Source organism: Salmo trutta, chromosome 18, assembly GCF_901001165.1.
Source record: "Salmo trutta chromosome 18, fSalTru1.1, whole genome shotgun sequence".
Lineage (NCBI taxonomy): Eukaryota > Metazoa > Chordata > Actinopteri > Salmoniformes > Salmonidae > Salmo > Salmo trutta.
In genome coordinates, this window is record NC_042974.1 from 36220305 (window position 1) to 36247001 (window position 26697).

Below are 26697 nucleotides of genomic sequence, written 5' to 3' on the forward strand. Positions count from 1 at the left end.
AGGTTTGTAGGCATCCTTGCTCACACATGCTTTTTAAGTTCTGCCCACAAATGTTCTATAGGGTTGAGGTCAGGGCTTTGTGATGGCCACTCCAATACCTTGACTTTGTTGTCCTTAAGCCATTTTGCCACATCTTTGGAAGTATGCTTGGGGTCATTGTTCATTTGGAAGACCCATTTGCGACCAAGCTTTAACTTCCTGACTGATGTCTTGAGATGTAGCTTCAATATATCCACATCATTTTATTCCTCACGATGTCATCTATTTTGTGAATTTCACCAGTCCCTCCTGCAGCAAAGCACCCCCACAACATGATGCTGCCACCCTCGTGCTTCACGGTTGGGATGGTGTTTTTCAGCTTGCAAGTCTCCCCCTTTTTCCTCCAAATATAACGATGGTCATTATGGCCAACAGTTCTATTTTTGTTTCATCAGACCAGACGACATTTCTCCAAAAAGTACCATCTTTGTCCCCATGTGCAGTTGCAAACCGTAGTCTGGCTTTTTTATGGCAGTTTTGGAGCAGTGGCTTTTTCCTTGCTGAGTGGCCTTTCAGGTTATGTTGATATAGGACTCGTTTTACTGTTGATATAGATACTTTTGTACCTGCTTCCTCCAGCATCTTCACAAGGTCATTTGCTGTGGTTCTGGGATTGATTTGCACTTTTCACACCAAAGTACGTTCATCTCTAGGAGACAGAACGCGTCTCCTTCCTGAGCGATATCACGGCTGCGTGGTCCCATAGTGTTTATACTTGCGTAGTATTGTTTGTACAGATGAACGTGGTACCTTCAGGCATTTGGAAATTGCTCCCAAGGATCAACCAGACTTGATGAGGTCTATAATTTTCTTTCTGAGGTCTTAGCTGATTACTTTTGATTTTCCCATGATGTCAAGCAAAGAGGCACTGACTTTCAAGGTAGGCCTTTAAATACATCCCCAGGTACACCTCCAATTGACTCAAATTATGTCAATTAGCCTATTAGAAGCTTCTAAAGCCATAACATCATTTTCTGGAATTTTCCAAACTGTTTAAAGGCACAGTCAACTTAGTGTATGTAAACTTCTGACCCACTGGAATTCTGATACAGTGAAATAATATGTCTGCAAACAATTATTGGAAAGATTACTTGTGTCATGCACAAAGTAGATGTCCTAACCGACTTGTAAAAACTATAGTTTGTTAACAAGAAATTTGTTGAGTGGTTGAAAAACTAGTTTTAATGACTCCAACCTAAGTGTATGGAAACTTCTGACATCAACTGTAGGTGTGGCATTGGAACAGTAATTGAGCCCTATAGACTTAGGCTCAATTATGGGCTCAATTATCGACCTAACGGTCTATATACCTCAGCTTGCTTGAGGCTAAAGCACAAAACATCTCCCCTCATCTCTTTATCATACCTATGCCTTCTTCCCCTCTTCTCCTCCATCTCCCCCTCTCTCTCCTTTCAATACAAACATATGCTTAGTCTCCCCTTGAGACTGCTCTTCTGTTGTTTTTGTCAGCCTAAATGTTTGGGCTGTTTCCCAGAGCAGCCAGCCAGACAGACAGACAGACAGACAGACAGACAGACAGACAGACAGCGGTGCACAGCAGTAGTGTGAAGTACAGAGGTACAGACAGACAGACTCAGGGGCAGGGCCTACACACCTAAAGGGTAAATACACAATTAGCTGCATCACCACACTCCACGGCTAATTAGACAGGACAGGCTGCAGCTGTTCAGGCAGGAAGGAGGGTAAGGGAGTGGGGGGTTGTTCCCGTTTTCAAAATGTGCTTTCATTGAATATTTATTGTCATTATTTCCCTCTTTGACACTCTCTCTCTCTCCTCTCTCTCTCACTCTCACTCTCTCTCTCTCTCTGTATTTTTCTTTATCCTCTCAAACATTTTAGCTGAGTCATGTGTCAAGTATTTTATGACATCTGGGACAAATACTGTTCAAGGATAGATTGTTTTCATTTGTATCCGTTTTACCTTTCCTTTTTAAATATCTTAAATGTTAAAGGAAAATGTTACGCTAATATAGTATTAGAACACTAAAATGTGGTTTAACCAATGGGCCTACACCAGCTCTCTGTCATGAAATGATGACATTAATGAAATGCACAGTGGTTAAAAGGTTCACGGGCCTTGATCTGCTCTTATTCCCTTTTTGATTGTAAAAACGTATTTCTGAACATAATATTCCAGCTCAGAGAGCATATCATTAGACCCTTAAATAACCAACATTATTAGCAGAGCTGATTCCTCGCTGCCTCTGGGGTGGATCGGGTATGTCTTGGTGCTGCTGTCAGATTGGGAAATTAATTTGAGCTCACTGTATTTTACAAGCGGACTAATTGCCCTCACTGTTCATTCCCTCTACCATCCATCCGTACCATGTAACATTGTTTTCAATGCAAATTCTATTTCAATGCAGAAAGTGTCTGCCTACAGGAAGTGAACAGGAAACTGTACAGATTGCATGTTTAAAACATGACATAGACATGACTGCAGCTGCAGTGGATGCCATACAAGTTGCAGGCAATGAGTGGAGCAGAGAGATGCTAAGCATACACTTGCTCTCTCTCGATCTCTCTCTCTCTCTCTCTCACACACACACACACACACACACACACACACACACACACACACACACACACACACACACACACACCACAGTAGAGAGAAAACACACCATTGCTGGGTGGGTATGGGGTTGGGGTAAGGTTAGACTCAGATAAGAGAGAGAGAAAGGAGAGAGCAGTCAGTCTTCCATGGGCTCCAGTGTAAAACAAACACTTCTGCGCAAAATCTCTGGCAATAAATCAAATCAAAATCAAATCAAATGGTATTTGTCACATGCGACGAATACAACAGGTGTAGACCTTACAGTGAAATGCTTACTTACGAGCCCTTAACCAACAATGCAGTTTCAAGAAAATACCTAAAAAAGTAAGAGATAAGAATAACAAATAATTAAAGAGCAGCAGTGGATAACAATAGCGGGGCTATATACAGGTGGTACTGGTACAGAGTCAATGTGTCAATGTCGAGGTGATTGAAGTAATATATACATGTAGGTAGGGTTATTATGGCTATGCATAGATAATAACAATAGCTGCGTTATTGGTAAAACATTAAGCCTATGTGATATGTTCACCCCCCTTCTACTTCTACTTTTGTATTCATCTGATCAGTCCAACAGGACTTGGAAATAAATGTCCGCTAATCTAATTCATTAATACTAACACTGATTAATCTGCTTGGATGCAGACATGTCCATACTCGCCCCTCACATGACACTGAGATTGAGGGCCAATAAGGATGATGTCATCAAACAGATTTGGAGCATTGTCTTTATGTTCACATTGGTTAGAAATGTATCTGTCCTTATCTGATATATGGGTGATCCATTGACCTGTGTGAGTGTGTGTTAAGGGAGGCGAGGCGCGCGCGTAAGCGCCATTGGTTTGTATGGGCCAAAGCCCCGCCTCATTGAAAAAGCGAGAGAAAAAAGGAAAATAAACTGATACACACCCCTCTCTCAATTCTTGCAGGAGGGACATAATAGGAAGGAGTGTGTAAGCTTACAAACGGTGCCGCAATCAAGCATAGGATAGTTTAGAGGAAAAAGCGACATTAGGAATCAATTATTTCTGCGACGGAGATCGGTCCCGTTGCTCTAGGATTTAAGTTTTTGTGGCATCTAAAGGTGGATCCATTAATATCGAACAGGAAGCGGTCTTGTAAAGCGTATGATGCTATTTTCGGACGCATAAAGCCACCGTTTGAACTTCTCAATAAACATCTAATCGAGGTAGGACGAACTAATTTTCTAATGACTTCGAAAACCTCAGTTGTTCAACCAGTGTAGTTTTGAAAGCTATCTTTGTCGCTTGTTGGTGCCCATGTGTGTCTGCGCCATCAAGAAGTGGAGTGACTAGGGAGGGAATTGTGGGGTGGGCTATTCCGAGGACATCTTTAGTGAAAGGGGAAAAAATTGCATTAGTAAAGGCATAATGCTATTGTGGCTACGTCCTGTCAATAAAGTAATCAACTATGACCCTCAGTCATACCAACACAACAACCAACTTTGGAAGTCCAACAGATTTAATAGAAGAATAGGTGAATAAGAGAGAACAGAAGAAGGATTCCATTTTAATTGGCAGTGCCAATTTCAACACGTTGAGGAAGTCTGTTTTAGACGTTTCACATTATATGATTGGATAGAAAAAAGTTATTTAGATACAAAGAAGTTAAATATATCAAATCATTTCAGTAGTCCATGAAAACAGATGTGTCACCATTGCAGTGGTTGAGCTTTACTTTAAAGGGGCAATCAGAAGTTGCTACATACATTTTTGGATTATAAATTAATATGCACCCATTGATTCTTGAAGAATATAACTTATACATGCCTCATGAGCTTAGTTCAACTGTCGTTCCCCATCAGAAACCAAAATATAACCTTGTTTTACTCCATTTGTAAAATAAACAAACACTGTATAACCTCAACATGGTTAAAACTATACTTTTTATATCATGAGTCCTTGCATCTATAGCTCTGTCTATGAATCTTAGAGTGGTTACATTTCTCCAGCCCCATCACTCAGCTTTTTACAGGAACCATGGTGGGAAGCCCACTTTATTGTTTCAGCTGCTGATTGGCCCTTTAACTTGAGGTTTACAAGTTAGATCTCTCTCTCTCTCTCTCTCTCTCCCACTCTGTCTCTCAGTTTTATAGCTTGCATCTACTGCATACTTCACAGATGAAAGCAGGTGGTTTGATTTTAGAAGGCCACATCTCTTCTTCCAAGGCCCCTGGATTCAGCTTTTGTCATTGATAATACAAAAGTATCCCACATAATCACTGAAAACTAATCATGTAAGGAATTCAGACTCTTCATACAATGATTACTGTTATAGGTGCAAAGCAACAGGAGCTCTAGTCTCTCTCCATTCCCCCTACTTCACAATTTGTCATTATCGTGTTAAAGGGCCTGGTGGGGATTGGTATGAAAAGATAACCTTTTTTCAATTTGGAGGCTTAAGTGGAAGGAAGGTCCTTGGGAGAGGGTTCTTTTGTTTTGGCGTGGAAGGAGTGGGGACTGTGGCTGTATGCAGATGTGCTGCTGGTAACCAACATCTGCTCTCCCTGTGGGCATTGTCATGGCGCCAGCCTGTGGTGAAAAGGCCCTGTCAGTAAGGCCCTAATGACCCTGCTGCCCTCTTCTCTCTAGGGGAAAAACTTTGGAATGAACTTGAGACCTCTGTTACCTTGCCCTATTTAAGTATTTTAGGGTGGGTCAAGAGCAGATTTCCGCAATATGCGGCCCTGGGGAAGTCTCCAAGAGCGTTCCACACCTGGGTTGTGCAACATTTGCCATTATTCTTTTCAGAATTTTTCAAGCTCTGTCAAATTGGTTGTTGATCATTGCTAGAGAACCATTTTCAGGTCTTGCCATAGATGTTCAAGCAGATTTAAGTCAACTGTAACTCGGCTAGGGCTGTGGCGGCGACCGTATTACCGCCACACTGGCGGTCACGAGTCCTGAAGGCAGTCAAATTCCATGTGACCGTTTAGTCACGGCTTCTCCAAGCTCTGATGCTGCTGATGGTCATTAGAAGCCTACCAAACTTGCTAACTGCCTGGTACTTAGCACTCTATTATCCCTCTAATTACTCTGACATCAATGCAAATTGAAAATCTAATCACACACTTCATAAGAGCCCATGAGCTCATGTTGCACAACAATTCTATAGGCTATGCAATTGTGTGAGAAAACAGAGTGATGGTCTCTATTAAAAAGAGGGGGATCCTATCAGCTTTCTATAGGCTAGACCTACTATATTTATTTCTCAACTTTCCTAATATTAAGCACATTGCTTATATTTACAACAGGAGTATAGCCTACCTGACTGGCATGAAAATAAACCACGGGAAAAACATCCTCCATTCGCTATTTAAGTGCATAGATGACATTAATTTTTCCCCCTGCCCCTGTTTCGAGACAGGTGCATGATAATGATCTATTCTAAATCAAAAGAAATTTCACACATATATTATTTAGTATATGTAAACACAAGATTAAATCAAGAATAGTCTGATGGGGGTGTGTTTGGGTGCCTCCACATTCTGAAATTGCATTTTTGTCCCAGCCCCAGTTTTATCATTGGAATGGGATACCAATCGAAGCAATGGTGTACTTTAGGACCATGCGGACACCTCCGCAACTGTATGTGTGTATATATATATATATATATATATATATATATATATATATATATATATACAGTTGAATTCAGAAGTTTACATACACAGTTTTTCAACCACTCCACAAATTTCTTGTTAAACAAACTAGAGTTTTTGCAAGTTGGTTAGGACATCTACTTTGTGCATGACACAAGTAATCTTTCCAATAATTGTTTGCAGACATATTATTTCACTGTATCAGAATTCCAGTGGGTCAGAAGTTTACATACACTAAGTTGACTGTGCCTTTAAACAGTTTGGAAAATTCCAGAAAATTATGTCATGGCTTTAGAAGCTTCTGATAGGCTAATTGACATAATTTGAGTCAATTGGAGGTGTACCTGGGGATGTATTTAAAGGCCTACCTTGAAAGTCAGTGCCTCTTTGCTTGACATCATGGGAAAATCAAAAGTAATCAGCTAAGACCTCAGAAAGAAAATTGTAGACCTCATCAAGTCTGGTTGATCCTTGGGAGCAATTTCCAAATGCCTGAAGGTACCACGTTCATCTGTACAAACAATACTACGCAAGTATAAACACTATGGGACCACGCAGCCGTCATATCGCTCAGGAAGGAGACGCGTTCTGTCTCCTAGAGATTAACTCACTCTGGTGTGAAAAGTGCATATCGATCCCAGAACGACAGCAAAATACCCTGTGTAGATGCTGGAGGAAACGGGTACAAAAGTATCTATATCCACAGTAAAACGAGTCCTATATCAACATAACCTGAAAGGCCGCTCAGCAAGGAAGAAGCCACTACTCCAAAACCGCAATAAAAAAGCCAGACTACGGTTTGCAACAGGACATGGGGACAAAGATGGTACTTTTTGGAGAAATGTCCCCTGGTCTGATGAAACGAAAATAGAACTGTTTGGCCATAATGACCATTGTTATGTTTGGAGTTAAAAGAGGGAGGCTTGCAAGCTGAAGAACACCATCCCAATCGTGAAGCCAGGAATCGTGAAAAACTGAGTTTAAATGTATTTGGCTAAGGTGTATGTTAACTTCTTGCATCTAGACGTTCCGCTAGCGGAATCCCGTTCTGCCAGCGGAACGCCTAGCCAACAGCCAATGGAACAGCAGGGCGCAAAATTCAAAACATCAAAATTCTAATAATTTCAATTTCTGAAACATATGACTATTTTACACCATTTTAAAGATACCCTTCTCCTGAATCCAACCACGTTGTCCGATTTCAAAAAGGCTTTACAGCTAAAGCAAAACATTAGATTATGTTAGGACGCCACCTAAACAAGAAAAGCCACACAGCCATTTTCCTAGCAAGGAGATGTGTCACAAAAACCCCAAATCCAGCTAAAATGAAGCACTAACCTTTGACGATCTTCATGAGATGACACTCCTAGGACATCATGTTACACAATACATGTATGTTTTGTTCGATCAAGTTCATATTTATATCCAAAAACCGCATTTTACATTGGCGCGTGATGTTCAGAAAATGATTAGCCTCCAAACCTCCTTTGAATGAGCACAATATGCACATTCATTTACAGAAATACTCATCATAAACGTTGACAAAATACATAACAATTATTTAAAGAATTATAGATTTACTACCTCTTAATGCAACCGCTGTGTCAGATTTCAAAATAACTTTATGGAGAAAGCACATTGTTCAATATTCTGAGTACATAGCTCAACCATCAATGCACGCTATACAGTTAGCCGTCAATCAACGGCGTCGTCAAAACTCTAAAATACTGTTATAAATATTTTCTTACCTTTGCTGATTATCGGCGGAATGCACTCGGAAGGACTCCCACTTCCACAAGAAATGTTCATTTGTTTGATAAAGTCCATAATTTATGTCCAAATACGTCCGTTTTGTTGGCGCGTCCAGAACACTATTCCAAAAGGCACGAGACGGGGGCGCAAATCAATAGATGAAAAGCTCAAAAGTTCCATTACCGTTTGTAGAAACATGTCAAACGCTGTTTCCAATCAAACCTTATGGTGTTTTTAACATAAACAATTGCTAATATTCCAACCGGACAATAGTGTATTCATTACCGAAGAAAAAAAAATGCTATCCATGCGTGAACGCGCATGAAGTAACTACATGACCTCAGACAGTTCACTGCTTGAACCGGCTGTTATTCGGTCAAAATTCACCATAGAAGACTCAAACAACTTTGTAAAGACTGTTGCCATCTAGTGGAAGCCTTAGGAAGTGCAAGTTGACCCCACAGACACTGTAGTTTCAACAGAAAATGGTCTGAAAGACTACAATTCTCAGACTTCCCACTTCCTGGTTGGATTTTTCTCAGGTTTTTGCCTGCCATATGAGTTCTGTTATACTCACAGACATCATTCAAACAGTTTTAGAAACTCCAGAGTGTTTTCTATCCAAATCTACTAATTCTATGCAAATATTCGACTCTGGGCCTGAGTAGTAGGCCGTTTGATTTGGGTGCGTTTTTCATCCGGCCATGAAAATACTGCCCCCTATAGCGAAGAGGTTAACTTCCGACTTCAACTGTATATAACGTAGGTACATGACATAATGACTCCACGTAAAATTTGTCGCTACACCTGCAACAGCATTCCTAACCTAGCCCAAAATGTCTGCTGTGTGGATCGAGCAGTCAACAAATCGAGCAGTCATTTGAAAGAGAACATTTCAGCGAGACAACTCAGGCGAAATCCATTAATGCCAAGATAATGGAATAAATTTTCCTTGACAATCAACCGTTCTCTGTCGAGGGTGATGTTGGCTTTCGCGACTGGTCGAGCACCGGTACACACTAACGTTACCAAGTGTGCTATTGTTCAAATCAAATGTTATTAGTCACATGCGCCGAATACAACATACAATAAAATTTGATCTGAACAATAGCGCACTTGGTAACGTTAGTGTGTACCGGTGCTTTCACCTTACAGTGAGATGCTTACTTACGAGCTCCTAACCAACAATGCAGTTGCAAAAAACTACGGATAAGAATAAGAGATAAAAGTAACTAAAGAGCAGCAGTAAAATAATAATAGCGAGACTATATACAGGGGGGGTACCGATACAGAGTCAATATGTGGGGGAACTTGTTAGTTGGGGTAGAATGTACATGTAGGTAGAGTTATTAAAGTGAATATGCATAGATGACTACAGAGAGTGAGAACCTCTCTCAACGGTGCAGCTGTATAAACTTTTGAGGATCTGAGGACCCATGCCAAATCTTTTCAGTCTCCTGAGGGTGAATAGGTTTTGTCGTGCCCTCTTCACGACTGTCTTGGTGTGCTTGGACCATGTTAGTTTGTTGGTGATGTGGACACCAAGGAACTTGAAGCTCTCAACCTGCTCCACTGCAGCCCCGTCGATGAGAATGGGGGCGTGCTCTGTCCTCTTTTTCCTGTAGTCCACAATCCTCTCCTTTGTCTTGATCATGTTAAGGGAGAGGTTGTTGTCCTGGCACCACACTGCCAGGTCTCTGACCTCCTCCCTATAGGCTGTCTCATCGTTGTTGGTGATCAGTCCTACCACTGTTATGTCATCGTCAAATTTAATGATGGTGTTGGAGTCGTGCCTGGCTGTGCAGTCATGCGTGAACAGGGAGTACAGGAGGGGACTGAGCACGCACCCCTGAGGGGCCCCTGTGTTGAGGATCAGTGTGGCAGATGTGTTACCTATCCTTACAACCTGGGGGCGGCCCTTCAGGAAGTCCAGGGTCCTGTTGCAGAGGGAGGTGTTTAGTCCCAGCGTCCTTAGCTTATTGATGAGCTTTGAGGGCACTATGGTGTTGAACGCTGAGCTGTAGTCAATGAATGGCATTCTCACATAGGTGTTCATTTTGTCCAGGTGGGGAAGGGCAGCGTGGAGTGCAATAGAGATTTTATAATCTGTGGATCTGTTGGGGCGGTATGCAAATTGTAGTGGGTTTCTGGGATGATGGTGTTGATGTGAGCCATGACCAGCCTTTCAAAGCATTTCATGGTTACAGATGTGAGTGCTATGGGTCAGTAGTCATTTAGGCAGGTTACCTTAGTGTTCTTGGGCACAGGCACTATGGTGGTCTGCTTAAAACATGTTGGTGTTACAGACTCGGACAGGGAGAGGTTGAAAATGTCAGTGAAGACACTTGCCAGTTAGTCAGCGCATGCTCGCAGTACACGTCCTGGTAATCTGTCTGGCCCTGCGGCCTTGTGAATGTTGACCTGTTAAAAGCTCTTACTCACATTGGCTGCGGAGAGCGGGATCACACAGTCTTCCAGAACAGCTGGTGCTCCCATGCATGTTTCAGTGTTATTTGCCTCGAAGCGAGCATAGATGTAGTTTAGCTCGTATGGTAGGCTCATGTCACTGGGCAGCTCTTGGCTGTGCTTCCCTTTGTACTCTGTAATGGTTTGCAAGCCCTGCCACATCCGACGAGCATCAGAGCCGGTGTAGTACGATTCGATCTTAGTCCTGTATTGATGCTTTGCCTGTTTGATGGTTCATTGGAGGGCATAGCAGAATTTCTTATAAGCTTCCGGGTTAGGGTCCCACTCCTTGAAAGTATCAGCCCTAGCCTTTAGCTCAGTGCGGGTCCTGCCTGTAATCCATGGCTTCTGGTTGGGGTATGTAAGTATGGTCACTGTGGGGATGACATCATGTATGCACTTATTGATGAAGCCAATGACTGATGTGGTGTATCCCGGAACATATTCCAGTCTGTGCTAGCAAAACAGTCCTGTAGCTTAGTATCTGCTTCCTCTGACCACTTTTTTATTGACCTAGTCACTGGTGCTTCCTGCTTTAATTTTCGCTTGTAAACAGGAGAATACAATTATTGTCAGATTTTGCCAAATGGAGGGCGAGGTAGAGCTTTGTATGAGTCTCTGTGTGTGGAGTAAAGGTGGTCCAGAGTTTTTTTTCCCCCTCTGGTTGCATATTTAACATGCAGATAGAAATTTGGTCAAACGGATTTAAGTTTACCTGCATTAAAGTCCCTGGCTACTGGGAGAGCCGCCTCTGGGTGAGCGTTTTCTTGTTTGCTTTTTGTGGAATACAGCTCATTCAATGCTGTCTTAGTGCCAGCCTCTGACTGTGGTGGTATGTAAACAGCTACACAGAATACAGTTGAGAACTCTCTCAGTAGGTAGTGTGGTCTATAGCTTATCATGAGATACTCTACCTCAGACAAGCAATAGCTCGAGACTTCCTGAGATATCGTGCATCAGCTGTTGTTTACAAAAATACATAGACCGTCGCCCCTTGTCTTACCAGACGCCTCTGTTCCATCCTGCCGGTACATCATATAACCAGCCAGCTCTATGTTGATATTGTCGTCATTCAGCCACAACTCCGTGAATCATAAGATGTTACAGTTTTAATGTCCCGTTGGTAGTTTAATCTTCCCAATAACTTGGCAATTTTATTCTCCAAAGATTAAACATTTGCTAGCAGAATGGAGGGAATTGGGGGTTTATTCAATCGCCTACGAATTCTCAGAAGGCAGCCTGACCTTCGGCCCCTCTTTCTCCGCCTCCTCTTCACGCAGATCATGGGGATTGGGGCCTGTTCCCGAGGAAGCAGTATATCCTTCGCGTTGGGCTCGTCAGTCATGAAAGGGGAAAAAAAAGGATTCTGCTAGTCCGTGGTGAGTAATCGCATTCCTGATGTCTAGAGATTATTTTCGGTCATAGAGACAGTAGCAGCAACATTTATTTACAAAATACGTTTTAAAAAAAGTAACAAAAAAACACAATCGGCTGGGGGCACGTAAAACGTCTGCCTTCTTCTCCGGCGCCATCTTACCAGATGTTACCCTACCTGAGTTACACAGTAATTGCTTCACTGCAATTTGCGTCATGACATACTATGGAATGCCGTTTGGATCTTATTTAACACTATTTGACGTGTTAAATAAGGTTTTAATTTGACACGTCAAATAACACAGTTCTATTATAGAATGTTGTGTGTTCTGAATTTGCACGTGCAAGACAAGCACCACCACTAAAATCAGTTGCACTGTCAAAGCTGTACAAAAAAGTCTGCAAACACTGGCCACGAACAACGTATTTACAATACCGTGTTGGTAATAAAGCATTATTTGTTCGACCGCAACTTCTGGGGTAGCTAGCTTGCTCTAGCTTGGTACCTAGCTTGCACCAATACAACTAGCAAGAAACCAGTAGAAACTGCAGTCATTTTCACTATTCTTAGCAATGATTTAGGAATCCTTGTGAGTAAGTATTAGCTAGGTAGCCACTTGTTGTTCGCCTGTTGAAATTGAACTTCAGTTCATGAAAATAAATAGTTGGCCAGCTACTTAATCCTGTTGCCCAAAGCTAACGTTATAAGCAGTCAGTTAGCTTCATCTGGCTAGTGAGGCTTGACCTGACCGGGTTATGTGTTGTGAAGCTAGGATTAGGCACAATAGTGGAATTTGTGGGGGTGCCTTCAAAATAAAAGTACCTATTTGAAAGTGATGCAGAAGGTTATAATTGGTGGAATCATGCCATATTTAGACTAGATAATGTTAAACAAGGTTGGAATGTGAAGCAATGAAATGGGGGGTATCAGTCAACTTGGTGACACCCACAGAACACAACTGTGAAGAGTTTAGGCAAATATTAGCTTTGTAGCTCTTATCGCGGGACTGTGACTGTATGAAATAACCTCCCGAGTCAGCCAATTGTGTGTATTGACATTCGTATTGCACTGTACGGCTTTACCTGAGGATAGGGGATCAATGAAATGGGGTATCAGTCTACTCAATATCCAAGCTATTTTTTTCCAACGTCCTACTAAGTATGCTCCAATGCAATTCTAAAGTATAGTACATACAGTGGGATTAAAACAGATTTTTGTGAAATTAACATTGTCTTTTGTTGATTTTTTTTATATAACATTCCAACCCCGTTTAGCATGATCTATTCAATTATGGCATAATTTGACTATTTCTATGCATTTGCATCTCCTTTCAATGACTTACTTTTATTGTGAAGACTAACGGCGAAGTCCACTATTGTGGCTAATCTCTAATCCTTATTGTGGCTAGCTTCACATAGACATAGACCGCCATTAATCAAATAAGAACTGTCTTATAAATTAGGGTTATTTTAGATGATGACACCTAGCTATATAGTTAGCTAGCTAACTATTGCTACTGAAACAGATGATGTCGTTTTGCTATGTTTTTGGGAAGAACATTGTTTGCATCCATGAGCTAGCTAGGTTTTTTTATGACCAGCACTGTAGGTGCGCGAGACAACTTTACCAGCATCGTGGCATATGTATCGATGAATTGCTGTGACTTATGAAATACGAGTGAAAGTGTAATCAATGTGTAATAACTAAGTAAACATTTTTATGAACGCGTTAAATTATTATGTGACGTGCAGTCATATTCAGGTCCTGATGTGTCAAATAAGCTTGTTGACCAGTCAAATCGTGTTATTTGACGTGTATCTTTTTTCACGTGCAAAGACCCAAACATCATTCCACAGACATCCTGGTTGAGAATGAAACGACTGAACAAATGAACAACGAAACAGCACAGCAAGTAAGTGAAAGAAATAGGTTTTGATTACGTTTTACTGGTAATGGAGACATACGTAAATGCCAACAAAATAACTTTTTGGTTTACAAGCGATATCTTTGGACAGCATCCAAAGTGTAATCAGTAGGCTTTGGCGGTATACCGTATACCGGGGTATTTGGAAATAGCCATGGGATGGCTTTTTAGTACCGTCAATACCGTTGAAACTATTTAATATAAAAAAAAGTTAAAAAAGTTTTTAAAATACATTTTCTTATTTGTAGCAATTTAAGTAAATACCCGCAGTCAACATGTGCAATGCATTGGGCGATAAAGCAGATCGTGTTCTTATTTCACCTGTCACATTATTTTACATTTTGAAGCTTACTTAGTTCCCCAGCACAGTTGAGCCAGTCACTTGTTTAAGTAATAATGCCCACGAAGCCGGTGTTTGGAGGATATATTGTCACAGGTGTTGTTAGGCCCGAGACAAAGACATATCTGTGACCAATCTTTATTCCCAGTCATGTAAAATCCATAGATTAGAGCCTAATGAATTTATTTCGATTGAGTGATTTCATTATATGAACTGTGATCTTTGAAATTTTAGCATGTTGCGTTTTTTTTTTTTTTTTCATTGTAATAAGGTGACTGGCATCATATTGTGTAGCTTTCTGCTGTGCTTGAGGAGGCAAAGCCTTTTTGGATTAGTTATTTGTACAGCTGCCACTGTTATCTTGATTTCCTTGTGTTTTTTTCTCCTCTCCGTTCTCACCCGTCTGCTCCTCTTCTCCAATCAGGTCAGGCAGGCCTGTTGCCCTAGCGGCTCCAGACTCCACACAGACACAGCGCGCTCCTGGAGAGCCAGTACTGCATGCGTCAAAACTTTGTTCATTTGCACACATTGTTCACATTCGCTTGTAAATGTCCAAACTCAACAAAAATGACATTCGGTAGCATCTACCTATATATGTGTAACTTAATGAGCTGGATTGTCTGTCTTTGCAATTAGTTTATTTTTGTTTGCACCTCGTTTGCATATTTAGCTAGCAGCCTCCATGCAAATTTGATATTACTTGTGCAAATTTTGTTAGCATTCTGGTAATAGATTCCCAATGGGCTTTTTACATTTTGGCGCCCACTTGTGTACTAAACCGGTAATACCGTAAATCCCGGTATGAGAGAAGGATGATGTGACTATATGAACATCTGGATACCGCCCAACCCTAGTAATTCGTAACTTGCTCAAAGGTATATTTTATTCAATGTCTGTTTTTTTTTTTTTTTTTTACCCATTTACTAATAGGGGCCCTTCATTGCGAGCATTGGAAAACCTCCCTGATCTTTGTGGTTGAATCTGTGTTTGAAATTCACTGCTCAACTGCGGGACCTTAAATATGTGTGGGGTACAGAGATGAGGTAGTCATTAAAAAATCATGTTTAACACTATTATTCCACACAGACTCCCTGCAACTTATTATGTGACTTGTTAAGCAAATGTTTACTCCTGCAGTTATTTAGGCTTGTCTAACAAAGGGGTTGAATACGTATTAATTCAAGACATTTGAGTTTTCCATTTGTAATTAATTTGTACAATTTCCGAAACACATAATTCCAATTTGACATGGAGTATTGTGTGTAGGCCAGTGATGACAAATCAACATTGTATCCATTTTAAATTAAAGTCAAGGGCTGTGAAAACTTTCTGAAGCCATTGTATATACAGTGTACTGTATATAGTTTTTGTTGTTGGACATAAGACTTTAAAATCACCACGAAATCATCTCCAAGTTATTTTAATTTAGGTAATCTGTTCCCAAGTATTTGCTCTCATAAATGCTCTCATATCTCAATTTAATCAAGGTTTGAAATTATTCTGTTTTTGTCAAATGCTATATCTGTTTGAAATTCTAGCGTTCAATTTGCAGTGTACAAATTATAACTAAGTTCTGGCCCCCCAAACGTATCGGCCCACGGCGAATGTAATTGGGGACCCGTGGTATTAGAATGTTTTGATTTCAAAGTTGCTAAATTTGACTTTTCATTGAAGTGTCTGCCTTTCTTTAACCTACATATTCCTACTGTTATTCTTAGCAAATGTGTGCTAAACAGAGTGTACAGTCTCTCCTTCTCCCATATTCTCTCTTTCACCCCTCCCTACCTCTATCCATCCTCCCTGTTGGGGATTGAGCTTCTGCTCATGTATCCCTGGCATTTATGTATTCGGATACAAAAGGAGTGTTTTGCCCCTCCCGGCAGACGCATCACATGCAGAATCACAATGCACATGGCAGCTAATATCAGGGTGTTTGATTTATCACTGATGCCAGAAAAATGCAAACTAGCGATTTTGTATTTATGACATCCCATTGCGGCATGTGTGCCTATTGGTGGAGATGAAGAGTTATGCGTGAAGGGGAGCCATGGAGTCGCTGTGTTGGAACTGATCTCAGGTGGATGTGAAGTAGAGGTCGACCGATTATGATTTTTCAACACCGATACCGATTATTGGAGGCCCGAAAAAAGCCGATACCGATTAATCGGCCGATTTGAAAATAAATAAAAAAGAATAATAAAAAAAGATACAAAAAAAGATTACAAAAAAAAAATATATATATATAATACATTTTTTACTTATTTTTAAGAATGACAATTACAACAATACTGAATGAACACTTATTTTAACTTAATATAATACATCAATAAAATCAATTTGGCCTCAAATAAATAATGAAACATGTTCAATTTGTGTTGGAAAAGTGTTCAAAAGTGTTGGAGAAGAAAGTAAAAGTGCAATATGTGCCATGTAAGAAAGCTAACGTTTAAGTTCCTTGCTCAGAACATGAGAACATATGAAAGCTTACTTTTAACATGAGTCTTCAATATTCCCAGGTAAGAAGTTTTAGGTTGTAGTTATTATAGGAATTATAAGACTATTTCTCTCTATACGATTTGTATTTCATATACCTTTGACTATTGGATGTTCTCATAGGCTATTTATGATTGCGAGTGTAGCAGTATAGCTTCCCTCCCTCTCCTCGCTCGAACCAGGAACACATCGACAACAGCCACCCTCGAAGCAGCATTACCCATGCAGAGCAAGGGGAACAACTACTTGAAGTCTCAGAGCGAGTGACGTTTGAAACGCTGTTAGCGCACACGTCGGTTACACCAGCCTAATCTCGGGAGTTGATAGGCTTGAAGTCATAAACAGCGCAATACTTGAAGCATTGCGAAGAGCTGCTGGCAAAACGCACGAAAGTGCTGTTTGAATAAATGCTTACGAGCATGCTGGTGCCTACCACCGCTCAGTCAGACTGCTCTATCAAATATCAAATCATAGACTTAATTATAATATAATAAACACACAGAAATACGAGCCTTAGGTCATTAATATGGTAGAATCCGGAAACTATCATCTCTAAAACAAAACGTTTATTCTTTCAGTGAAATACGGAACCATTCCGTATTTTATCTAACGGGTGGCATCCCTAACTCTAAATATTCCTGTTACATTGCACAACCTTCAATGTTATGTCATAATTACGTAAAATTATGTCAAATTAGTTTGCAACGAGCTAGGCGGCCCAAACTGTTGCATATACCCTGACTCTGCGTGCAATGATCGCAAGAGAAGTGACACAATTTTACCTGGTTAATATTGCCTGCTAACCTGGATTTCTTTTAGCTAAATATGCAGGTTTAAATAGTCTTCACACAGTTCGCAACGAGCCAGGCAGCCCAAACTGCTGCATATACCCTGACTCTGTTGCAAGAGGTGACACATTTTCCCTAGTTAAAAGAAATTCATGTTAGCAGGTAATATTAACTAAATATGCAGGTTAAAAAATATATACTTGTGTATTGATTTTAAGAAAGACGATGTTTATGGTTAGGTACACGTTGGAGCAACGACAGTCCTTTTTCGCGAATGCGCACCGCATCGATTATATGCAACGCAGGACAGGCTAGATACACTAGTAATATCATCAACCATGTGAAGTTAACTAGTGATTATGATTGATTGTTTTTTATAAGGTAAGTTTAATGCTTGCTAGCAACTTACCTTGGCTTCTTACTGCATTCGCGTAACAGGCAGGCTCCTCGTGGAGTGCAATGTAAAGCAGGTGGTTAGAGCGTTGGACTCGTTAACCATAAGGTTGCAAGATTGAATAACCCGAGCTGACAAGGTAAAAATCTGTCGTTCTGCCCATGAACAAGGCAGTTAACCCACCGTTCCTAGGCCGTCATTGAAAATAAGAATGTGTTCTTAACTGACTTGCCTAGTTAAATAAAGGTGTAAACAAAAACAAAAAAATGGTGCAAATCGGTGTCCAAAAATACCGATTACCGGTTGTTATGAAAACTTGAAATTGGCCATTCCGATTAATCGGTCGACCTCTAATGTGAAGGCACAGTCAAGAGTGAACATGATGCGTGTGTGCCAGTGTGCCACTATTTCACGTAAAATTAAGATCACTGTATTTTGACTAATTTGGATCCACTGAAGGCTGATTGTTGTAATGCACAGCTCTAAAATAAAACTTTGTTCACCAGATTTTCTACTTGGGAATTTGTGTAGTTGGGTGCATTTCAGGCACTGGTGATTTGTAGTTGCATTTAGATGCAGATGTTTCCAACACACCTAATATGCATGTAACACACTAAACATGTCTGGACATGGTGGTTGTGAATGTAAGGATCTACTTAAATGAACAGCTGGTGTCTGAAAAGAGGGTGATTGCCACATATGCTGTGAACAATCTGTTATAAACTGATCATTTGACATATTTTGTCATTGTTATGAAGGCTTAATGCATGAAACACTACTTTTTTTCTTCAAATGATTGAATGTGTTGTCAGGTTGATGTCTATTATACACATGTAACGTCAATCCATGTTTGAATAGGATGCTATGCAGACAGGCATTTTAAGTCACACAATTGACTGGCAAAACAATTACAAGTATTAATTAGTGATGCACTGATATGACATTTTTGGCCGGTACCGATATCCAATATTTTCCTTGCCCAAAACAACAATACCGATATTTAACATTTTAGCGGCCTTTTAAGCGTTCGAGTACAGTTAAATAGTTAACACACACACACACACACATGAACGCAGCGGTCTAAGGCACTGCATCTCAGTGCAAGAGGCATCACTACAGTCCCTGGTTCGAATCCAGGCTGTATCACATCCGGCTTTGATTGGGAGTCCCATAGGGCGACACACAATTGAAGGAAAAATGGCCCCGGAGAAGAAGGCAGGCGCTTTACATGTCCCCAACCATTTTTTTTTTTTTGGTTTGTTTGTTTATTTGCGTTGTTTGTAACTTATTTTTTTACTTATTTTGTAAATAATGTTGCCACTACCGTCTCTTATGACCGAAAATAACTTATGGACATCAGGACTGCTATTACTCACCACGGACTGACAGAATCCTTTTGTTCCTTTAACAAGAAATTTGTGGAGGGGTTGAAAAACGAGTTTTAATGACTCCAACCTAAGTGTATGTAAACTTCCGACTTCAACTGTAGTCTCGCTATTGTTATTTAACTGCTGCTCTTTAATTGCTTGTTACTTTTATTTCATTCTTATCTATATATTTTTAAACTGCATTGTTGGTTAGGGGCTCGTAAGTCAGCATTTCACTGTAAGGTCTACACCGGTTGTATCCGTGCTTCTACACCTGCATTGCTTGCTGTTTGGGGTTTTAGGCTGGGTTTTTGTACAGCACTTTGAGATATCAGCTGATGTAAGAAGGGCTTTATAAATAAATTTGATTTGATTTATTCGACGCATGTGACTAATAAAATTGATTTGACAATTGGCAATCGTCCGGCCCGTCACTGTAAATATTAATTTGTTCTTAACTGTTAAAAGTTTACACACACACACACCACACTGACCAGAAAGTTATTTTGTTGGCATTTACCTATGTCTCCATTACCAGTAAAACATAATCAAAACCTATTTCTTTCACTTACTTGCTGTGCTGTTTCGTTGTTCAGTCGTTTCATTCTCAACCAGGATTTCTATGGAGCTCCGTTTGGGTCTTTGCATGTCAAAAAAGATGCATGTCAAATAACACGATTTGACGTGTCAAATAACACGATTTGACCAATCAGGACCTGAATATGACTGCACGTCACATAATAATTTAACGCGTTCATTAATTTTTGACGTAGTTATTACAAATTGATTAAGCTATCACTCGTATTTCATAAGTCACAAGGATTCATCGATACATATGCCATGATGCTGGTAAAGTTGTCTCCCGCACCTACAGTGCTGGTCATAAAAAAAGCTAGCTAGCTCATGGATGCAAACAATGTTCTTCCCCAAAAACATAGCAAAACGACATCATCTGTTTCAGTAGCAATAGTTAGCGAGCTAACTATAAAGCTAGGTGTCATCATCTAAAATAACCCTAATTTATAAGACAGTTCTTATTTGATTAATGGTGGTCGGACCCAGCTATGTGAAGCTTGCCACAATAAGGATTAGCCACAATAGTGGACTTTGCAGTTAGCCTTCAAAATAAAAGTATGGCATAGTTCTACTATTTGTATTCATTTGCATCACTGTCAATGGCATACTGATATTTTGAAGGCTAACCGCAAAGTCCACTGTTGTTGCTAATCCTTATTGTGGCTAGCTTCACCACATGTACCCCGGTCCGGTCGACCCGCACTAGCCAGATGAAGCTAGCTGGCTGCTTATAACATTAGCTTTGGGCAACAGGGTTAAGTAGCTGGCTAGCTATTTATTTTCATGAACTGAAGTTCAATTTCAGTATGCGAACAAGTGGCAACCTGTCACGATCGTCAAAAGGAGTAGACCAAGGTGCAGCGTGGTAAGTGTTCATCCTTGTATTTATTTTAAATCAGAACACTAAACACAAAATAAGAAACAATGATAACGACCGTCACGTCTTGCATGCTTAACAAGCAGTACAAAAATAAGATCCCACAACTACAGGTGGGGAAAGGCTGCCTAAGTATGATTCCTAATCAGAGACAACGATAGACAGCTGCCTCTGATTAGGAACCATACTCAGCTCAACACAAAGAAATAGACACCATAGAATGCCCACCCCACACCCTGACCTAACCACATAGAGAAACAAACCGTCTCTCTCAGGTCAGGGCGTGACACAACCTAGCTAATACTTACTCACAAGGATTCCTAAATCATTGCTAAGAATAATAAAATGACTGCAGTTTCTACTGGTCATTGTAGCAAGCTAAAGCTAGTTATCCCAGAAGTTGCGGTCAAACAAATAATGCTTTATTACCAAGCGGTATTGAAAACACATCATTCGTGGCCGGTGTTTGCTTGTTTGCAGACTTTTTTTGTACAGCTTTGACAGTGCTACTGTATCTTTTTTGACACGCAAAGACCCAAATGGCGTTCCATAGTATGCATATCGTGAAGCTAATAGCAGTGACGCTATTACTGTGTAACTCCGGTAGGGCAACATCTGAAAAAGTGTGCACTTGGTAGTGTGTACCGGTGCTCGACCAGTTTCACTTTCGCTGAAATGTTCTTCTTTTTTCAAATGACTGTTCGACTTATTGACTGCTCGATCCACACAGCAGACATTGTGGGCTAGATTAGGAATGCTGTGTTGCATGTGTAGCGCAAAATATGACGTGGCATAGTTGCGTTATGTACCTACGTTATATAGGTATGCAAGGTAGCTTTGACATCGGTTTATAACATCAGCGTTAAACTAGACATTGGGCCGATGTTGGCATTTTTATCTAAAATCGGCCTATTCCGATATGTTCACCGATATATCGTGCATCCCTAATATTAATAATATCCTTGCATCCTAATACTCTTTTTTTTAACATATAATTTAGCTCTAGCTGAATCCACCAAATATTTCTCAAAGGCAAAAGCACAAACCTCTTTAGTAAGTTACTATAGGAAGTCTTCTGAGACCGTTTGACTACCCTGCGATTGTGCAATGCATTATGGGGAGGAGTTAATTGGTGTGAAATTACAATATACCCTTCTGCTTAGGGAGGACATTTATAGCCTGATGTCACTCACAGCTTTTCAAAATTACTGTTCCAGGAGCTGTATCCCTTAAATAACGTTTGATTTATGGTTAGATATAAAAACATCTACACTTATTGTTCAGGAGATGTGACCGTGGTATGCAATAATGTGGTCTAAGACAGTGTTTCCCAAACTCAGCTGATTCAAATAACCAACTCATCATCAAGGTTTGATTATTTGAATCAGCTGTGCTAGGGATAGTGGAAGCAGGACGGAGTTTGGGAAACCCTGATCTAATATAGGGATTATATGATGAAAAGTATAACAGGTTATTTTTGGAGCGATAATGGAATGACTGGGTGTTGTCATGGAGACCATGCTCATACAATGGTTATACACTGAGTGTACAAAACATTAGGAACACCTGCTCTTTCCATGACAGACTGACCAGGTGAAAGTTTTGATCCCTTATTGATGTGACTTGTAAAATCCACTTCAATCAGTGTAGATGAAGGGGAAGAGACAGGTTAAAGAAGGATTTTTAAGCCTTGAGACATGGCTAGTGTATGTGTGCCATTTAGAGGGTGAATGGGCAAGACAAACGCTGTAAGTGCCTTTTGAACAGGGTATGGTAGTAGATGCCAGGCATACCGGTTTGTGTCAAGAACTGTAACACTGCTGGGATTTTCATGCTCAACATTTTCCTTTGTGTATCAATAATGGCCCACAACCCAAAGGATATCCAGCCAACTTGACACAACTGTGGGAAGCATCGCTACATATTCGTCGCCAGACCCTCTGGCTCCAGGTCATCTATAAATCTATGCTAGGTAAAGCTCCGCCTTATCTCAGCTCACTGGTCACGATAGCAACACCCACCCGTAACACGCGCTCCAGCAGGTATATCTCACTGGTTATCCCCAAAGCCAACACCTCCTTTGGCCGCCTTTCCTTCCAGTTCTCTGCTGCCAATGACTGGAACGATTTGCAAAAATCGCGGAAGCTGGAGACTTATGTTTCCCTCACTAACTTTAAACATCAGCAATCTGAGCAGCTAACCAATCGCTGCAGCTGTACAGTCGTGGCCAAAAGTTTTGAGAATGACACAAATATTAATTTCCACAAAGTTTGCTGCTTCAGTGTCTTCAGATAGTTTTACCAGATGTTACTATGGAATACTGAAGTATAATTACAAGCATTTCATAAGTGTCAAAGGCCTTTATTGACAATTACATGAAGTTGATGCAAAGAGTCAATATTTGCAGTGTTGACCCTTCTTTTCAAGACCTCTGCAATCCGCCCTGGCATGCTGTCAATTAACTTCTGGACCACATCCTGACTGATGGCAGCCCATTCTTGCATAATCAATGCTTGGAGTTTGTCAGAATTTGTGGGTTTTTGTTTGTCCACCCGCCTCTTGAGAATTGACCACAAGTTCTCAATGGGATTACGGTCTGGGGAGTTTCCTGGCCATGGACCCAAAATATCGATGTTTTGTTCGCCGAGCCACTTAGTTATCACTTTTGCCTTATGGCAAGGTGCTCCATCATGCTGGAAAAGGCATTGTTCGTCACCAAACTATTCCTGGATGGTTTGGAGAAGTTGCTCTCGGAGGATGTGTTGGTACCATTCTTTATTCATGGCTGTGTTCTTAGGCAAAATTGTGAGTGAGCCCACTCCTTTGGCTGAGAAGCAACCCCACACGAAGGGTCTCAGGATGCTTTACTGTTGGCATGACACATGACTGATGGTAGCGCTCACCTTGTCTTCTCCGGACAAGCTTTTTTTCCAGATGCCCCAAACAATCAGAAAGGGGATTCATCAGAGAAAATGACTTTACCCCAGTCCTCAGCAGTCCAATCCCTGTACTTCTTGCAGAATATCAGTCTGTCCCTGATGTTTTTCCTGGAGAGAAGTGGCTTCTTTGCTGCCCTTCTTGACACCAGGCCATCCTCAAAGTCTTCGCCTCACTGTGTGTGCAGATGCACTCACACCTGCCTGCTGCCATTCATGAGCAAGCTCTGTACTGGTGGTGACCCGATCCCGCAGCTGAATCAACTTTAGGAGACGGTCCTGGTGCTTGCTGGACTTTCTTGGGCGCTCTGAAGCCTTCTTCACAACAATTGAACCGCTCTCCTTGAAGTTCTTGAAGATCCGATAAATGGTTGATTTAGGTGCAATCTTACTGGCAGCAATATCCTTGCCTGTGAAGCCCTTTTTGTGCAAAGCAATCATGACGGCACATGTTTCCTTGCAGGTAACCATGGTTGACAGAGGAAGAACAATGATTCCAAGCACCACCCTCTTTTTGAAGCTTCCAGTCTGTTATTCGAACTCAATCAGCATGACAGAGGGATCTCCAGCTTTGTCTTCGTCAACACTCACGCCTGTGTTAACGAGAGAATCACTGACATGATGTCAGCTAGTCCTTTTGTGAAATGTAGTGGAAATGTTTTTTGGGGGATTCAGTTCATTTGCATGGCAAAGAGGGACTTTGCCATTAATTGCAATTCATCTGATCACTCTTCATAACATTCTGGAGTATATGCAAATTGCCATCATACGAACTGAGGCAGCAGACTTTGTGAAAATGAATATTTGTGTCATTCTCAACTTTTGGCTACGACTGTACATAGCCCATCTGTAAATAGCCCACCCAATCTACCTACCTCATCCCCATATTGTTTTTATTTACTTTTCTGCTCTTTTGCACACCAGTATTTCTACTTACACATCATCATCATCTGCTCATCTATCACTCCAGTGTTAATTTGCTAAATTGTAATTACTCCGCTACTATGGCCTATTTATTGCCTTACCTCCTCACACCATTTGCACACACTGTATATAGACTTTCTTTTTTTTCTATTGTGTTATTGACTGTACGCTTGTTTATTCCATGTGTAACTCTGTGTTGTTTGTGTCGAACTGCTTTGCTTTATCTTGGCCAGTTCGCAGTTGTAAATGAGAACTTGTTCTCAACTGGCCTACCTGGTTAAATAAAGGTGCATTTTTTAAAATAATAATAATAATAATAAAAAATCGGAGTCAACATGGACCAGCATCACTGTGTAACACCTTCGACACCCTGTAGAGCCCATGCGAACTGAGGCTGTTCAGAGGGGGGTGTTCCTAATGTTTGGTGTACTCACTTTATTTCTTTTGTTCAGAAAACTTAGGGGGGACAAATAAAACTTGGTGGGGACTAATTTAGCCCTTGGGGCACCTAAATGGGGAACCCTGGAATAGACTTCCCTGCAGATTCCTGGTTCTGTATGCCTGTTGATAACTTATTTGCCAAGGTAAGTGGACCTGGTGCTGTGTTTGGGAGTGTGGGGGTTGGAGGTGGTCTTGTTTCCAGCATGGAGGAAAACTGATTCAAGGATCAAGGAAAATAATTTTGAGATTCAACTTCACTGTGAGATGGAGAACTCAGACATCAGTGGGAGGCTTTTACAGCCTTCTCAGTCTATTACAGTAGGAGGATCAGCATGCCATGCCACTGGGCCTGGTAATGGCCTCCTACCTTGTGAAAATGCTGCTCTGTAGATTTCCACTCCTCTCCTTAATGACAGGTGATTTTAATCTAAACGAGCACTCAATTGCTTTCAACATCATGGAGGCTTTGCCAGGGCTGGGTGAGTGGGTTTGCTAAGGGAAGTGTTATTGTAGGAGGAGATGGAGGTGAGAGGAGTTGTGTGTTGATTGATTATGCACAAAGAGGAGGAGTGAGGGAAACATTGTTATTCTATTAAATATAATCTCAAGTCATAAAGCAAGCTCTTATTTTTGCTCCACAACTCTCTCTGTATGTCTCACTGTCTGTCATTGTCTGGCTGTCTGTCATTTGCTGTCTGTCATTTGCTGTCTGTCATTTGCTGTCTGTCATTTGCTGTCTGTCATTGGCTGTCTCTCTCTCTCATTGTCTGGCTGTCTCTCTCTCTCATTGTCTGGCTGTCTCTCTCTCTCATTGTCTGGCTGTCTCTCTCTCTCATTGTCTGGCTGTCTCTCTCTCTCATTGTCTGGCTGTCTCTCTCTCTCATTGTCTGGCTGTCTCTCTCTCTCATTGTCTGGCTGTCTCTCTCTCTCATTGTCTGTCTGGCTGTCTCTCTCTCTCATTGTCTGTCTGGCTGTCTCTCTCTCTCATTGTCTGTCTGGCTGTCTCTCTCTCTCTCATTGTCTGTCTGGCTGTCTCTCTCTCTCATTGTCTGTCTGGCTGTCTCTCTCTCTCATTGTCTGTCTGGCTGTCTCTCTCTCTCATTGTCTGTCTGGCTGTCTCTCTCTCTCATTGTCTGTCTGGCTGTCTCTCTCTCTCATTGTCTGTCTGGCTGTCTCTCTCTCTCATGTCTGTCTGGCTGTCTCTCTCTCTCATTGTCTGTCTGGCTGTCTCTCTCTCTCTCATTGTCTGTCTGGCTGTCTCTCTCTCTCTCATTGTCTGTCTGGCTGTCTCTCTCTCTCTCATTGTCTGTCTGGCTGTCTCTCTCTCTCTCATTGTCTGTCTGGCTGTCTCTCTCTCTCTCATTGTCTGTCTGGCTGTCTCTCTCTCTCTCATTGTCTGTCTGGCTGTCTCTCTCTCTCTCATTGTCTGTCTGGCTGTCTCTCTCTCTCATTGTCTGTCTGGCTGTCTCTCTCTCTCTCATTGTCTGTCTGGCTGTCTCTCTCTCTCTCATTGTCTGTCTGGCTGTCTCTCTCTCTCATTGTCTGTCTGGCTGTCTCTCTCTCTCATTGTCTGTCTGGCTGTCTCTCTCTCTCATTGTCTGTCTGGCTGTCTCTCTCTCTCATTGTCTGTCTGGCTGTCTCTCTCTCTCATTGTCTGTCTGGCTGTCTCTCTCTCTCATTGTCTGTCTGGCTGTCTCTCTCTCTCATTGTCTGTCTGGCTGTCTCTCTCTCTCATTGTCTGTCTGGCTGTCTCTCTCTCTCATTGTCTGTCTGGCTGTCTCTCTCTCTCATTGTCTGTCTGGCTG

General features: G+C 41.3%; 1 protein-coding gene across 2 annotated transcripts in view; it reads left to right on the top strand.

Annotated features, from left to right (window-relative positions):
- Positions 1 to 3522: 3522 nt before the first annotated feature.
- Positions 3523 to 26697, top strand: part of ctbp2a (C-terminal binding protein 2a) — a 122539-nt gene continuing 99364 nt past the window's right edge. For both annotated transcript variants that reach the window (XM_029698479.1, XM_029698482.1), the window contains exon 1: positions 3523 to 3806. The gene's annotated coding sequence lies outside the window, so the exon portion shown is untranslated. The remainder of the gene's footprint in view (positions 3807 to 26697) is intronic.